The sequence below is a fragment of the Pleurodeles waltl genome, chromosome 9 (assembly GCF_031143425.1).
Source record: "Pleurodeles waltl isolate 20211129_DDA chromosome 9, aPleWal1.hap1.20221129, whole genome shotgun sequence".
NCBI classification, from domain to species: Eukaryota; Metazoa; Chordata; class Amphibia; order Caudata; family Salamandridae; genus Pleurodeles; species Pleurodeles waltl.
The window spans coordinates 382,588,655-382,604,914 of NC_090448.1; the positions used below are offsets into that span (position 1 = coordinate 382,588,655).

The 16,260-nt window shown below is 41.2% G+C and overlaps 1 protein-coding gene across 8 annotated transcripts in view; it reads left to right on the forward strand.

Annotated features, from left to right (window-relative positions):
• The window catches only part of RYR1 (ryanodine receptor 1), a 1,068,376-nt gene that overhangs the window by 485,529 nt on the left and 566,587 nt on the right, over positions 1-16,260 (forward strand). The gene's annotated exons all lie outside the window — the stretch shown is intronic.

The window sequence follows — 16,260 nt, forward strand, 5'->3', positions numbered from 1 at the left end:
CCTCAACGGTCCATCCAGATAAGGAGAATAAACATCTGGATTAATTGGGCAGAAAAATGTGTGGCACATCAGCGGCAGTCATGAAGGTCTCGAGTGCCTCTGCACTGTTGGGCAGATACGACCGGTCTCTGTGGGACTCCTTGAGCAGGTTCGCAGAAAAACTGCCTAGGGAAGATAGGCAAGATTTCCAGGAGATCCTTCAGGAGGGGAGTTTGGTGTCCAATCAGATTATTAGTGCTGCTGCGGATGGTGCAGACTTGGCGGTGCATGCCTACGCACATGGCATTTGTGCGAGGAGGTCCTCTTGGCTAAGGCTTACAGGGTTGAAGCAGGAAGCTCAATACCGCATCCTGAACCTGCTGTTTAATGGTAACTCCTTATTTGGCTCAGACACGGATGACGAGATGGCTAAGATGAAGTCAGAGGTAGACACAATGAAAGCAGTGGGGTTAGAGAGGCGCAAGGAGGTACAGGCCTTATGACAGGCGCCCTTATCAACAGAGGGTTCAAACCCCTCATTGGTCCCAAAGACCCCAGCAGAGGCAGGGACGACCGCTGTTTTAGTCCCGCAAAACAACACGAGATGGCGGACCAAGCAGACCACACCAGTCTTCCCCCAAGGCATCAGGCAAGCAATGAGAATTTGCTTCCCTTAATTCTGTCCACCACTCCAGTTGGGGGAAGTATTAGAAATACGCTCACAAGTGGCACGCCGTACCAAGAGACAAATGGGTGCTAAACATTGTAGAGAATGGATACTCTCTTCGTTTCACATCTCCTCCACCTCCTCTGCCGCCAACGAGGTCAAAGTCTGCCCACCACCTTTCGTTACTACGAAAGGAAGTTCGCATGCTGTTGAAAAAGAGAGCGATAGAAATGGTTCCATCTTCTAAAAGAGGAAAAGGAGGGTACTCCCGATATTCTTAGTGAAAAAGAAAGGCCAAGAAAGAGCCTTCCGAGCCTTTCTGGATATGAGGCATCTGAACAAATTTATCTGAAAACAAAAATTCTGAATGCTGGCTCTTCATCAGATTTTCCCTCAGCTACATCGAGGAGACTGGATGTGCTCCATAGATCTACAGGATGCGTACTTGCACATCCCAATCGCACCCAAACATCGGAAATGTCTTTGGTTCGTAGTCGCATCTCAACACTACCAGTTCAAAGTGCTGCCCTTTGGCCTAAAATCTGCCCCTTGGACATTCTCCAAATGTGTGGCAACGATAGCGGCACGCTTGAGAAAACAGAAAATCTTTATTTATCCATACCTAGACGACTGGCTGCTCAAGGCTACCACCGCAGATCAGGCTGTAAACCAGCTCAACCTGGTCCTGAACACTTTCAGCTCTCTGGGTTTGCAGGTCAATTTCCAGAAGTCCACTCTCATACCAACTCAGACCCTCCATTGTCTGGGGGCAATACTAGACACCAATCTAGAAACAGTGTATACTTTGGAGGAATGACTAATATCAATAACAAGGAAGTGTCACACTCTGCTCCGCAATCTCAGACCGACGGTCCGTCAGATAGCATCCCTGTTGGGCTCCATGGCCTCCTGCATTTTCATTGTCCCGAATGCCAGGCCACATGTGAGACCTCTTCAAGAAGCTCTAGAGGATCAGTGGAATCAACACACAGCCCAATGGGAGGACAGAATAGCTCTTTCAGCCGGAGCTCTGCAATTGTTACAATGGTGGATGCGCAGACATCACCTGTTGGTCGGGGCTCCATTTCACCAGTCCACTCCTTCTGACACTCTGGTAACGGATGCATCACTACATGGCTGGTATGCTCACCTGGGCCCCCTCCAAGCACAGAGCTTGTGGTCCAGCAAGGAGCAGAATTACCACATCAACCTACTGGAACTGAGAGCGGTTCACCATGCGCTCAAATCGTTTTCCCCATCGATCAAAGGAAAATCACTTCTGGTTCAGACGGACAATACAACTTTGATGTATTATCTAAACAAGCCAGGGGGCACGAGGTCCCGTTCCCTGTCTCGGGAATCTCAAACGATCTGGCACTGGCTGATAGTGAGAGGAATGTCCCTCACAGCGGTCCACCTCCCGGGACAGCAAAACTCAGAAGCAGATTTCCTAAGCCAAAGTCTCATAGACTCTCATGATTGGGTTCTTCATGACGAGGTCGTAGCAGACATCTTCCAGCGGTGGGGTCAACCTCAATTAGATCTGTTTGCAGTCGACATCAACAAAAAATGCCCAGACTTCGGGTCCAGGTTCTATCGTCCGGGGACTCAAGGGAATGTCCTGTTGATAGACTGGTCAGGGATATTTCTCTACGCTTTTCTGCCGATTCCCCTGATACCGGCTGTAATAAACAAGTTTTACAGATCCAAAGCCAGGATGATACTCATAGCCCCATAATGGCCTCAACAATACTGGTACACAGATCTCCTCCAGTTGTCAGAACAACTGCACAGGAGGTTGCCGTGCAGACCGGATGTCCTCTGCAGACTAGGAGGGAAAATTCTACATCCCAACCTTCCCTCTCTGAACTTGACAGCATGGCTCCTGAATTCCTGCAATGTGGACTTCTAGGGCTCTTGCAGGAATGTATGAACATTTTGAAGGAGTCTAAAAGACCGTCTACGCGACGCTCCTACGCGTTCAAGTGGAAGAGATTCTACATGTGGTGCCGGCAACACAATCACAATCCTATTTTGGCCCAGGAGGAAGTTATCTTGCCTTACCTGTTACATCTGGTGAGGTCAGGACTGCAGTTCTCCTCTATTAAGGTACATTTATCTGATATTACAGCTTATCGTAAATCTCCCTCTCAGAAATCCTTCTTTGCTATACCAGTAGTTAAGGGTTTCTTAGAAGGCTTGAAGAAAGTCTTTCCACCAATTCAGAAACCCTCACCTCCATGGGAATTGAATGTGGTCTTACCTGGACTCATGGCCTCCTCATTCGAACCCATTCACGAAGCTTCTTTGCAACACCTTACATGGAAGACAGCTTTTCTGGTAGCCATTACCTCAGCTAGAAGGGTCAGCAAAATTCAGGCTTTATGTTCGAGGGAACCCTTCACGGTTTTCCATGATAACAGAGTAGTTCTGAGAACACATCCATCGTTCTTGTCTAAGGTGGTGTCGGACTTCCACATTAATCAGACGATATCGCTTCCAATGTTTTTCCCTAATCTGGTTACTCCGGCAGAGAAAGCTTTGCACTCCCTGGACCTTAAGAGGGTGCTCAAATTTTACCTTGATAAGACTAGGTCAATTAGACAATCTGATCGTCTATTTGTTAACTATGGACATATGAGAACAGAGGGAGCTGCTTCAAAACAAGCTATTCCCAGATGGATAGTTTCATGTATTTTGACTTCTTATCAATCGGCTAACAAACACTTATCGGCTAGGCCTAAGGTTCACTCAACGAGAAGGAAGGCAGCAACTGCAGCCCTTCTTGAGAATGTACCCATCTCTGAGATTTGGAAAGCTGCCACATGGAGATCTGTGCATACTTTTACCAGGCACTACTGTATAAATTCAGATCCCAAAGCAGACACTCAAGTGGGTCAAGCTTCTCTAAGAAATTTGTTTGCATAGCAAATTGACTTTCCCTGCACTTCTATCATTCCGTCCGCAGAGGTCGGGGATGGGTTTGCTAATCTATTCAGTGTTTATGACTATTGATGAGGATCCCCTGGAAGAGAAGGATAAGTTACTTACCTGTAAATCCTAGTTCTCTTCCAGGAGTATCCTCATAAAAGTCATAAACAACCCACCCTCCTCCCCGGACCCGATTTTTAGAAGTGCAACGATACTCATGTGTCTAGTCTATTGCTCCTTATCACCGAAAAAAAGTACTGACCTAACTGTGAACCAACTGTCACCTCACTCTCACCCGTGAGGCATGGTAGGATACTGGAGGTGCTCAGGGTCTTAAAGGCACGATGCCATTTTTTTGGTTCTGCTGTATTAACCTGCATGCAGCCTATTGGATAATAATGCTCCTTTATCTTCAATGTAGTTTTTCTCTTAAAATGGATTGCTTATACTTTTTATGCCTTCTACTTTGACTGCAGAACATTTTAGCTTTAATTGAAGGTTTTCATTTATGTTTAAAAAAAAAAACTCCAAAAGATAAAGCATTTTTAGCCTGTTTCTCAACATAGACTGCATTGCTGTTTACACATGTATATATTTTATTTGTATTGAAAGTATCTACTAAAATGTTATTTTTTATAGTTATTTCATACATATACATCTGTGTTTGTATATGCTCCGGGGTCCCCGCAGGTGGGCAGGAATATTCAGTGTTTATGACTTTGATGAGGATACCCCTGGAAGAGAACTAGGATTTACAGATAAGTAACTTATCCTTGCCTAAAGTTGTTTCATAGGCTGTCTCCTTGTGAATTATCAGAGATAATCAACTCCTCCATCAAAGAAGATACTTTCTGTTCGATTAGCTTTTGGGTGTCAGGTCCTCAACGATCCTCAGGATCCCTCTTGTACATCTGAAAATGAATGCCTTACAGGAGCTATAAATCAATAGGTTCAATCAAACAAATAATTTCAGGGCCTGATTAATTTTCACATAGGTTGTGGTATTTCTAGTCTGGTAGTCTCAGACTACAAATAATTCCCTGGAAAGCTGGGGCAGTCATTACAAAACCTCTTATTCGAGGAAAGTGGCCTCTGCTCCAGAAGAGCATACATATCTCTCACCTAGATCTCAAAGCCAGCTATTCGGTCTCCAAATTTTCCTGCCAATCTAACAGAGTCTTCGGGTTTAGTTCGCAAGGATAGTACTACCAGCATGCAATATGTGAATAAATGAAGCAGCACAAGATCCTTGGCGCTGTCCATGGAAGACCAGGAAATTTGGTGTCAGCTAATGACACACAGGATAACTCTTTGGGCTGAACATAGTCCCTGGACTAGAAATCTCATAGCAGACATGCTGAACAAAACTGAACAGCCTCCAAGAAGGAGAATTTGATCATTCGGCTCTAAGCATGATCTTCTTGTTCTGGGCAAACGAGCTCCACATCCCTTTGCAACAAACGAAACCGGCAAATGCCAGTGCTATGCAAGTTGGCATCCGCATCCAGGATCTTGTTGGAATGCTTTTCGACAGATGCTCCAGGATCTATATCTCCTCTTTTCCACAATACCTTTAATACCAAAGATTCTCACCAAGAGGAAAGCAAAGCAGTGTTCTCTTGTCCTGGTAGCTCCCAGGTGGCTAGTTCAGCATTGGTTCACTGAGCTTCTCCTGCTATCAGAATACAACCACATTCACCTACCGATAAACTAAGGCCGGGCCCTTCATCCTGACCTGACTTCTTTCCTCTTAGGCGCACAGCTCCTAAATTCCATCAAATGAAAGATCTCAATATTTCTCAGGACTGCAGGTGTATTCTCTCCAAGTCAAGGAGGAGGCCACGATAAGGACACGTAAACGCTAATGGGAAGGTTTCTGCCTGTGGCGCCAGAAAATCAAACCTACATCCTCTACTAGCACAATCAGCTAAATAACTATTCTATCTCCTATCACTAGCTCAGTTACAGTAGGTATACCTGTCCGTTAAAGTACAGCTTATGGCATTATCATGAAATAGCTGTTCATCACATTTTTACTTTCTACTCTTGCAGAATCATCAAACAATTCATAAAAGATTTATTCAGTGTTTTCCTACAGAGAGGGCTGCTTCCCCGGACTGGCACCTGAACATACTTCTATTTTAACTCATTAAGAATTAATTCGAACCCATTCTCAGAGCACACCTCATATTTCTCGCATGGAAGGTGGTCTTCTTACTGGCGCTCAACTCGAAAAGTAGGGTAGAGAAGATGCAGACTTTCTCAACACAAGAGTCTTCTTGCGTCTCACCGGCAATTTAGTTCTTCTTTGAGCGAATCAACAGATTTATTCCCATGGTTCCTTCAGATTTTACCTCAATGAGCCTATAATATTTTGGGCTTTTCTCCTGAATTCAACATCACCAGCTGATAGGTCTATTCATACTCTAGGTATCAAGTGATATCTGAAATTTCTACTTACATCGCACTAAACAACTCATGTGAACTGACCAACTGTTGAACTCAGATAGTCACACTCGTAAGGGTGCTCCAGTCACAATGGCAACCGTCACAGAGAAAAGTAGGGTGCATTCAACCAGGGCAGTTCCACTTCAACTACTTTGTTTGCGTAAGTACCTTTGGAGTGCCGGGTAGGCTCTCATCATTCTAATGAGACTACTGGATTTTGGGCAGCAAGATTGTCCACGGTGTGGGAGACTGAGCCTGGCTCACTGTGGGAGACACCTGTTGCCCTGAATCCGGGTTTTGCTCCGGCTATCTAGCAGTGCCTCATCTCTACTAGAAGATAGGGATGATTGGGCAGCCGAGCGCATGACATATTAGGCTTCTCAGGGAAGTCGTGGTCACTCAGGTCGCATCCGGTTCTCTCATTCACACTTCGGTCTCATATATAAATGACAATAAGAAGCAGTATAAGTTTTAATGACTGGTTTAATAAAACGACTGCATTTTAGATAGCAAAGCGTGAGCTGCAATAACCAGGACGACACAACATGACAATATTAAAATGGTAACGAGGAGAGTGAAGCATAAGAATAACGCTATCATATTGTCACTAAGATTTATGGACTATTTCCTATCTAAGTCATAATCTGAGCACAGCATGTTAAACTCTAATTCTGCCTTTCAGGTTCCCCCAGTAGGACATCAATCCTCATACCTGAGCAAAGGCCTGTAGTCTGCGTTAGCATCTGCAGCGAAGCATTCAGCAATCAGCATACAGTCGTGGTTCCATGGCTGGAATCTCCCTCTTAACGTATAACGGGACTAGGAGGTGTTTTTATAACACAGCTGATGTTCTAAGAAAATGTCCCTACGTAAGGCTGTGTATTTTCTACGAATGTTGGAGACTAAACTTCTACAACGTTCATCAGCAATGTACCAAACTGTAGCCTTGACGGAAGCACAAAGAATGTCTTATTTGAGAACACAGTGCTGGGCTAAGCAAAAACAGTTAGATAGATGAAAATAAAACAATACAGTGAAACTGGTTATTGTAAAAATAACAATGCAAAGCCGAATAAAATATATCTAGGTCAAAGTGCACAGCGGCCTAGTGTGTTAAACTAACGTGCATGGAGCTATAACTAAAATGGCTACACAACAGGAGAAGATGTGTTGTGATGCGACTTGGCAAAGTGTGCATATTATTCATGCAGCATTATTTCCTGGAATCAGCACAGCGCAATCATACAGCAGTTGGTTTGGTTTTACCATACCACTTATTTCATTAAGGGGAGCCTCTTTTGATCCATGTGTTTATGTATTCATTTAGATTTTAATGTAGAATGTGTATCTATGAATATATATATATATATATATATATATATATATATATATATATATATATATATATATATATATATACATTTATTATATTGCATATGAATGTTATGTATATATTTTCTACCCACCATCCGCTATTTGCGCTAATACTATAAGATATAGAAATACAGTAACTGCTAGCTATTCTGATTCAAGCATGTGAATCTATGAAAGATCCAATACTGGAGAAGAAAATAAGGTACTTACCTGTAACTGCAGTTCTCCAGTATTAGTATCTTTCATACATTCAAATGCAACCCACCCTCCTCCCCAGAGAGGCTCCCCTTATAGGTCAGGATTATCTATTCCCACCTGTGCTTGAAAATCTGAGGGACTCAGCCTCTCTTGGGAATGTTGTCGCCTGATTGGTTATAGTTCAAGTTGGTCCTTTTTTGAAAAAGTACATGGATGGGCTATTAAACTGACCTGTTCATTGCCATTATAACCTATAATAGTTAAATATATACTGCTTTTTTAAGTTACTGGGGACTCTCGTCTCGACGATAAGGAATGATTCAAGCATGTGAATCTATGAAAGATACCAATACTGGAGAACTGCAGTTACAGGTAAGTAACTTATTTTCTTACATGAATTAGGTCGTTAGCTTAGTAACATATCACAGTAATTTCTTAAAAAAGACCGGAACTCAAAATTCAGCGATTCCAGCTGCACCTCCCTCTAGAAGCCTCTTGTGAGGAATTGCCTTCCCTCAGATTTTCCACCACACGTCGTGCTGAGTAGTCTCCTTTGAGCTCTGCTTAGTTTTTCTCTCAGAAACTTATTCCCTAGGATTTTGGAATTTACATCTCTTCTTCTGGTGCTTCAAGCTGGTGGCCATGTCAGAGACACCAAGAAAGGGTCTTTTCAGATTCTGTGCGACCTGTCTGAAAAAGAGATTATATGTGGATGACCCACATGATAATTGCATATACTGCTTATACCCAAATCACAAGACCAAAGACTGCAAGGTATTTAGAAAAGTTTCTACAAAGACTTTAAAGGACTGAGAGGGTTGTCTTCTTTTGTGGCGTAAAAAATGTAAATCTGGCCATCTAGTCACTGACGAGGACAATTTATGGTAGCCGGCAGGCACTTTCAATTCAAGGTGCTCCATTTCGGGCTCAAGTCTGCTCCTTGGATTTTTACCAAGTGTCTAGCCCCTGTTGCAGTATATCTAAGGCGCAAGCGACATAACATTTTTCCATACCTAGACGACTGGTTAGTAAAGGCTTCCGACATCTGGTCAGTACGCAGATCTCTCAAGGTGACCTTACTCCTTTTCAAACAATTGGGCCTCACTCTCAACCAAAAAAAGTCCCTGCTCCAGCCATCCACATAACTAATCTTCCTGGGTGCCATACTGGATACAGCCCAAATCATAGCTTATCCAACAGTGGACACACAACACAAGCTAGTCAGGTTAGCGAGAATAATTCAACAAAAAAAGTATCTTTCAGTTCAATGCTAGAAATCATTGCTGGGGATGATGTCATCTTGCATAAATCCTATTCCTCACTGTCGCCTTCGTATGTGTCCACTCCAGGAGGAGCTAGACAGTTAATGGAAGCAAACACAAGGCTCCTTTGAGGACACAATACGTTACCCCACGTATGACAGCTTCTCTCGATTGGTGGATAACACCCAAGAATATTTCCAGAGACCTATGCTTCTTAACCTAGGTCCCTCCGCTAACTATAACAAGGGATGCATCAATGGTGGGAATGGGTCCATGTCTGCAGGACCTTCAAGTAAGTGGCAAATGGCCCCCCTCTCACACCACTCTTCAGATCAACCTCCTCGAACTCAGAGCAGTGTATCTGGCATTGCAGGCCTTCCTTCCAAGAATCCAAGGCTCTTCAGTGCTTTCCGAACGGACAATACGACCACCACTCACTACATCAACAAGCAAGGAGGGACTCGGTCGCATCTACTATCCGAAGAAGCACAGACCCTTTGGAGCTGGTGCATTCGACTCTCAGTGCACATAAAAGCAGAGCATCTCCCAGGAATGCACAACACCACTGCGGATTCGCTGAGCAGGCTAAACACATCTCCCCAAGAATGGGAATTGAACCAGGAAACGCTGGATGGAATATTCCTCAAGTGGGGAAAACCAAATCTGGACCCTTTCGCGACTTCCCAGAACGCCAAATGCCGATTTTATGCAAGTTGGCATCACCAACTAGGATCGTGGGGAAATGCCTTTTCGATAGCATGGTCAGGGATTTATGCTTACGCTTTTCATCCGATTCCTCTCCTCCCATGAGTGATAAGCAAAATCAAATCGGAGCCCTATTAAATAATCCTAATTGTGCCAGCCTGGCCAAGTCAACCTTGGTACACGGAGCTACTGCTGCTGTCGTTGTGTCCACCTGCCTGGATAACACCGATTCTGGAGTTGCTAACCATCAATCAAGGTCAAGTGAGACACCTGGATCCCAGTTCTCTCAACTTATTTGCGTGGCTCCGGAATTCAATGATTTCGGCCACTTAGACATTCCTAATGACTGTAAGGACATCCTGGCTAAGGCGTGTGCAGATTTTACAAGTAAGACATACCAATTAAAGTGGAAACGCTTCTGCCTGTGCTGTGTCTCCAAGAACATACTCCCCCTTTCTTCCACTCTGAAACAAATCTTACCTTACCTACTTCATCTAGCACGCTCAGGCCTTGCCCATGTGTCCATCAAGGTTCACTTGGCAGCCATTTCCAGATACAGGAGAATATCTAAGGAACCATCCCTGTGGTCTCACAGACTTCTAAAACAATTTATGAAGGGTCTTTTTCGGTCTTTTTCCCCAGTTAAGGCCCTTCCTCCAGCTTGACCGCTTAATACAGTCTTGGGCCTGCTGATGAAAGAACCATTTGAGCCCATCCATAAAGCAGACATCAGATACCTCACATGGAAAGTAGCGCTCCTCTTAGCTTTAACGTCTTCTTGCTGAGTCAGTGAAATACAAGCATTTACAATCCAAGAGCCTTTTCTACAGTTTAGAGGGGATAAAGTTATCCTACGTACCAACCCTAAATTAATCCACAAAGTACCATTGGACTTTCATAATAATGAACCAATAGTGCTGAAGTCCTTCTTTCCACAACCTCAAACTGGAGCAGAAAGATCTCTCCATTCTCTTGACTTGAAAAGATGTCTCAAATTCTCCTTACACAGAACAAAGTCAATCAGGAAATCAAACCAAGTCTTCATAGCCTTCAGTGTACCCAGAAGAGGCCATTCAGTTACTAAACAGACCATTTCTAAGTGGATTTCGAACACGATAGCCTTTTGCCATCAAAAGGCTGGTCGACATTTAGGCACAAGAATGCGTGCACATTCCACTAGAGCGGTTTCCACCTCCTGTGCATTTTTCTCAGGCGTATGCCTACCAGACATCTGCTGAGCGGCAATGTGGAAAATGGCACATGCTTTCACAAGGCACTATTGCTTAAATGCTGAAACGCTCCGAGATGCAGCGGTTGGCAAAGCAGTCCTTAGGCATTTGTTCCAATGAAGGTGAGCCATTTCTCTATTTCTGCCATCCGCTCCTACTGTTTAGTACCACGTTTTCTCTATAGTAATACATTTGTTTGTGTGAGATATATATATATATATATATATATATATATATATATATATATATATATATATATATATATATCCAACAATTGTCAAACAATTGATTTGTTGCACTCCAGGAGAGTTTTATTGCTTTTATTCAAAGAAGTGTAGAAGGACACCACCAACGCGTGTCAACCCCTCGGTCTTGATCACAGTTTACAAAGAAAGCCTTCCCATGAGTCTCTATTTATAGTTCATTTTCCTACAACCACCCAAGTGCATTGTGGGACATGTAGTCACCCTAAAAAACTCTAATGACAATCAAAAAGTGTTAAAAACCCAGTTCAGCTTTTCTGTTATTTTTAAAGATCCATACTATGATTATATGATAAAATAAAGAAATATGAGTGATGCCAACAGAGATTAGTAATAATAATGCTTGTGATTTACACATATAGAGGAACAAATGATGTGTGTATTCAATTAATGGGATAACCGTTGTAGTATCTATAAAGAGTGGAGGATATTGGACTAATAATTGTATCTAATACATTAATACATTATTAAAAGGTACTGTCGTTTTGAGAATAATAATATTGATATTGACCAAATACCCGGGACATTTGTCTTCCTTATATCTGCCAATCTACTGAATATAATTGGTCTAGTTCTCAAAACCAGATATTCATTATCACACATGTCTCTATCATCCTCTATATATTTGAGGACTTATAAAGGCATAGTGCTCACCTTAATACATGTGAATACATTCGGTTTCTATACCTTCAGCCTTGTTTACATCATGAGATTGACCTAGTGTCTATTCCTCATAACCATTCGATACCTATTGTTCCTTGATAATATCACTCCCTAAGAAAACTAAGGACCCCACTTATTACTTTTATAACCACAACTGGTACCCCAATGTCAATTGTTTGTCCCTCATAAGTGATAGTGAAGTTCTTCATCGCCGTTAAGTCCCCTCAGAATCTTTTTTTTAAGTTATACTATCAATCTGGATTCCAGACGTCTCAACCTGAGCTCACGAATCCCTCCTCTTTCATTATGCTCAACAGTCGCGATCCCGAAGGACTTCATATTTGTCCAGCTTTTATCTTCATGTGTATGTAGATGTCTTGCCATAGCATAATTTACATCCTTATTTTGCATGGCTCTGATGTGTTTAAGTATACGTTTTTTTAAAGGACAGATTGTACTCCCCACGTAACGAAGACCACAGTCGCATTCAATTATATATACTACATGAGTAGTATCACATGTGATTCTCTTTGTGATTTTTATTAATTTTCCTCTATAATCTGGATATTCTCTTGTAATCACACCTATCCGACAGGCCTTACATTTACCACAACATATAAAGCCTATTGTCTGAGTCTGTCACCAGTTCGAAGGTTTGGTTAGCTGGAAGTGACTGTTTACCAGAAGATCTTGTAAGGATGATACCTTCCTGTATGTTACCATAGGTCTTTCCCCAACAAGTTTTCCAATGTCGGGCTCATTCCTTATAATATCCCAGTACTTGTTAAGTATGTTCAGAATCAAATGATTTTCTTTGCTATATGTCATGATCATTCTTATGATAGAGTCTTTGTTGTCCTTATTGAGTTTAGATTTGTCCAAAATGTCTTCTCTCGTTTTAGATCTTGCTTTACATTCTCCCAAGTTTATATCTTTTAGTTTGTATTTCCTTTGTATACATTTTTGTCGGGTCTCTCTAAATTTCGATTCCATTTCATATTCTGTAGAGCAGTTATGTTTAATCCTGATGAACTCTCCATACGGTATGCTTTTCTTCAGAGATGTCGGGTGGAAGCTATCTCCATGTAATATACTGTTTGTAGAGGTGGCTTTACGGTGTAATGTGGTTTCAGTCTTGTTGTTCTCAATATATACTTGAACATCCAGAAATTGAACGGATTGGGAACTGATGTTATTGGTGAATTGTAAGCCCACTTCATTCTTATTCAGGTGTTCAAAGTATTGTACAAATTCCTTCTCCGTTCCATTCCAAATGATGAATAAGTCATCAACGTATCTCAGCCACATGATGGCTTTTGCAGCAAATTCCTCATTTTCTTCACTCCATGCCACATGTTTTTCCCACCATCCCTTCATCAGATTCGCATAACTGGGCGAAAAGGAAACTCCCATCGCTGTACAACAGACTTAAGCATATAACTGAGGATTAAAAAGAAAAATATTGTTCCTCAAGCACAGATCAATCATCTTCATTAGCATTTTTGAGTGTTTCAAATACTTCATGTCCTGCTGTTTTAAGAAATAATGTACTGCCATCAAACCCATTTCATGCTTGATTGATGTGTATAAAGATACCACTTCCATGGTAACAAGTTTATATTCTGATTCCCAGTTAATTCCCGAAAGTGCTTTTAAAAAGTACACTGTATCTTTGATGTAGGAACTTAAGCTTGTTACTATCGGGGCTAGAAAGGAATCCATATATGTTGATAAGTTCTCATATAGTGAGCCACATCTGGAAATTATTTGGCGACCAGGTGGTTTTTACAAACTTTTGTGGATTTTAGGGAGAAAATAGATTGTAGGCCAAATTGGATTATCATTACCCAAAATTGATCTCTCATCCTTATTTAACAGACCATCACCATACCATGTGCCCAACAGTTGGTTTAATTGCATGGTTAATTTGTTGATGGGATTTCCTTTGAGTTTAAGATAATGATCTTTGATATTCAGTTGCCTATATGCTTCTTTCGTGTAATCTTGTTTTCCCATAATCACTATATTTCTCCCTTTGTCAGCCGATTTGATTTCCAAGTCTTGATTTTCCATCAATGCTTTAAGGGCCTCGCGTTCCTGTTTGGTTATATTTTCCCTTGTCACATGTTTGATTTTATTTAATCTTTCCAGATCTTCAATCACCAGATCATGGAAAATATCCATCCTATTTCCCGGTGATAATGTTGGACAGAATTTAGATTTAGGTTTCAAGTTTGTATGACAGCGTCCATCCATATTGATGTCTAATTCTTCCAGTACTTGTGTTTCCGACAATTCATGATCCTCGAGATTGTGCATTAGATCATATGCTGTTTCAACATCTGATTTTTGTTCAATAGTTAAGTTAATCAATGCCGTATTTTGTTCCTCTATTACTTGTGTTCCTGGTATTTGTTTGGAGAAAGATTTAGCCAATTTTAGTTTGTAACATACAGGAAGGTATCATCCTTACAAGATCTTCTGGTGAACAGTTACTTCCAGCTAACCAAACCTTCGAATTAGTTACAGCCTCAGACAATAGGCTTTTGTGAATACAAGAGAATATCCAGATTCTAAAGGAAAATTCATAAAAATCACAAAGAGAATCACATGTGATACTACTCATATAGTATATATAATTGAATGTGACTGTGGTCTTCGTTACGTGGGGAGTACAATCTGTCCTTTAAAAAAACGTATACTTGAACACATCAGAGCCGTGCAAAATAAGGATGTAAATTATGCTATGGTAAAACATCTACATACACATGAAGATAAAAGCTGGACAAATATGAAGTTCTTCGGGATCGCGACTGTTGAGCATAATGAAAGAGGAGGGAATCGTGAGCTCAGGTTGAGACGTTTGGAATCCATACTGATAGTCCAACTTAAAACAAAGATTCCGAGGGGACTTAACGGCGACGAAGAACTTCACTATCACTTATGAGGGACAAACAATTGACATTGGGGTACCAGTTGTGGTTATAAAAGTAATGAGTGTGGTCGGTAGTTTTCTTAGGGAGTGATATTATCAAGGGACAATAGGTATCGAATGGTTATGAGGAATAGACACTAGGTCAATCTCATGATGTAAACAAGGCTGAAGGTATAGAGACTGAATGTATTCACATGTATTAAGGTGAGCACTATGCCTATATATAAGTCCTCAAATATATAGAGGATGATAGAGACATGTGTGATAATGAATATCTGGTTTTGAGAACTAGACCAATTATATTCAGTAGATTGGCAGATATAAGGAAGACAAATGTCCCGGGTATTTGGTCAATATCAATATTATTATTCTCAGAACGACAGTACATTTTAATAATGTATTAATGTATTAGATACAATTATTAATCCAATATCCTCCACTCTTTATAGATACTACAACGGTTATCCCATCAATTGAATACACACATCATTTGTTCCTCTATATGTGTAAATCACTATCATTGTTATTACTAATCTCTGTTGGCATCACACATATTTCTTTATTTTATCATATAATCATAGTATGGATGTTTAAATATAACAGAAAAGCTGAACTGGGTTTTTAACACTTTTTGATTGTCATTAGAGTTTTTAGGGTGACTACATGTCCCACAATGCACTTGGGTGGTTGTAGGAAAATGAACTAGAAATAGAGACTCATGGGGAGGTTTTCTTTGTAAACTGTGATCAAAACTGAGAGGTTGAAACGCATTGGTGGTGTCCTTCTACACTTCTTTGGATAAAAGCAATAAAACTCTCTTGGAGTTCAACAAATCAATTGTTTGACAATTGTTGGTGTTGGAGATTGTGGAGGAATGGTCCTTTCCTCACATATGCACCCGTGAAATTTGCGCGCCACAAGGTGGACTTTTGGATGGTGTATATATCTAAATTCTGATGCTCTCTCATATACGGTAGAATGTTGTTATTACAAATACAGAAAATGTGCTAGTCACTGCTTGCTATTTTTATTCAAGCATGTGAATCTATGAAAGTTCTGGAGTAAGAAATAAGTTACTTACCTGTAACTGTAGTTCTCCAGTATTGGACGCTTTCATAGATTCAAATGCCGCCTACCCACCCCCCCTGCGGAGCTCACCTTCTCTTTTCTAAGTGTTTCTTAATACTGCTGCAGTTATGCTCGGAAAATCTGAGGGAAGGCAGTTCCTCACACGAGGCTTCTAGAGGGTGGTGCAGCCTGATTGGTTGAATTTTGACTTTGGGTCTTTTTTACCAAATGTCTGTGATATGTTACTAAGCTAAAGGCCTAATGCATGTAACATAGGTATACATTTAAGCATATCTTATGTATTACACTGGGGACTCCCATCTCGACGACGGTGAAGTATTCAAGCATGTGAATCTATAAAAGCTTCCAATACTGGAGAACTACAGTTACAGGTAAGTAACTTATTTCTTACTGTGAAATTTTTAAAATAGCACACAGTTCTACTCAGATGCTCATGCCACTTTCCTCAAATGTACATAAGCTGGAATATGAGTTTTAATCCTAGATAAACCATATGTTCCATCTTCAGTTATACATG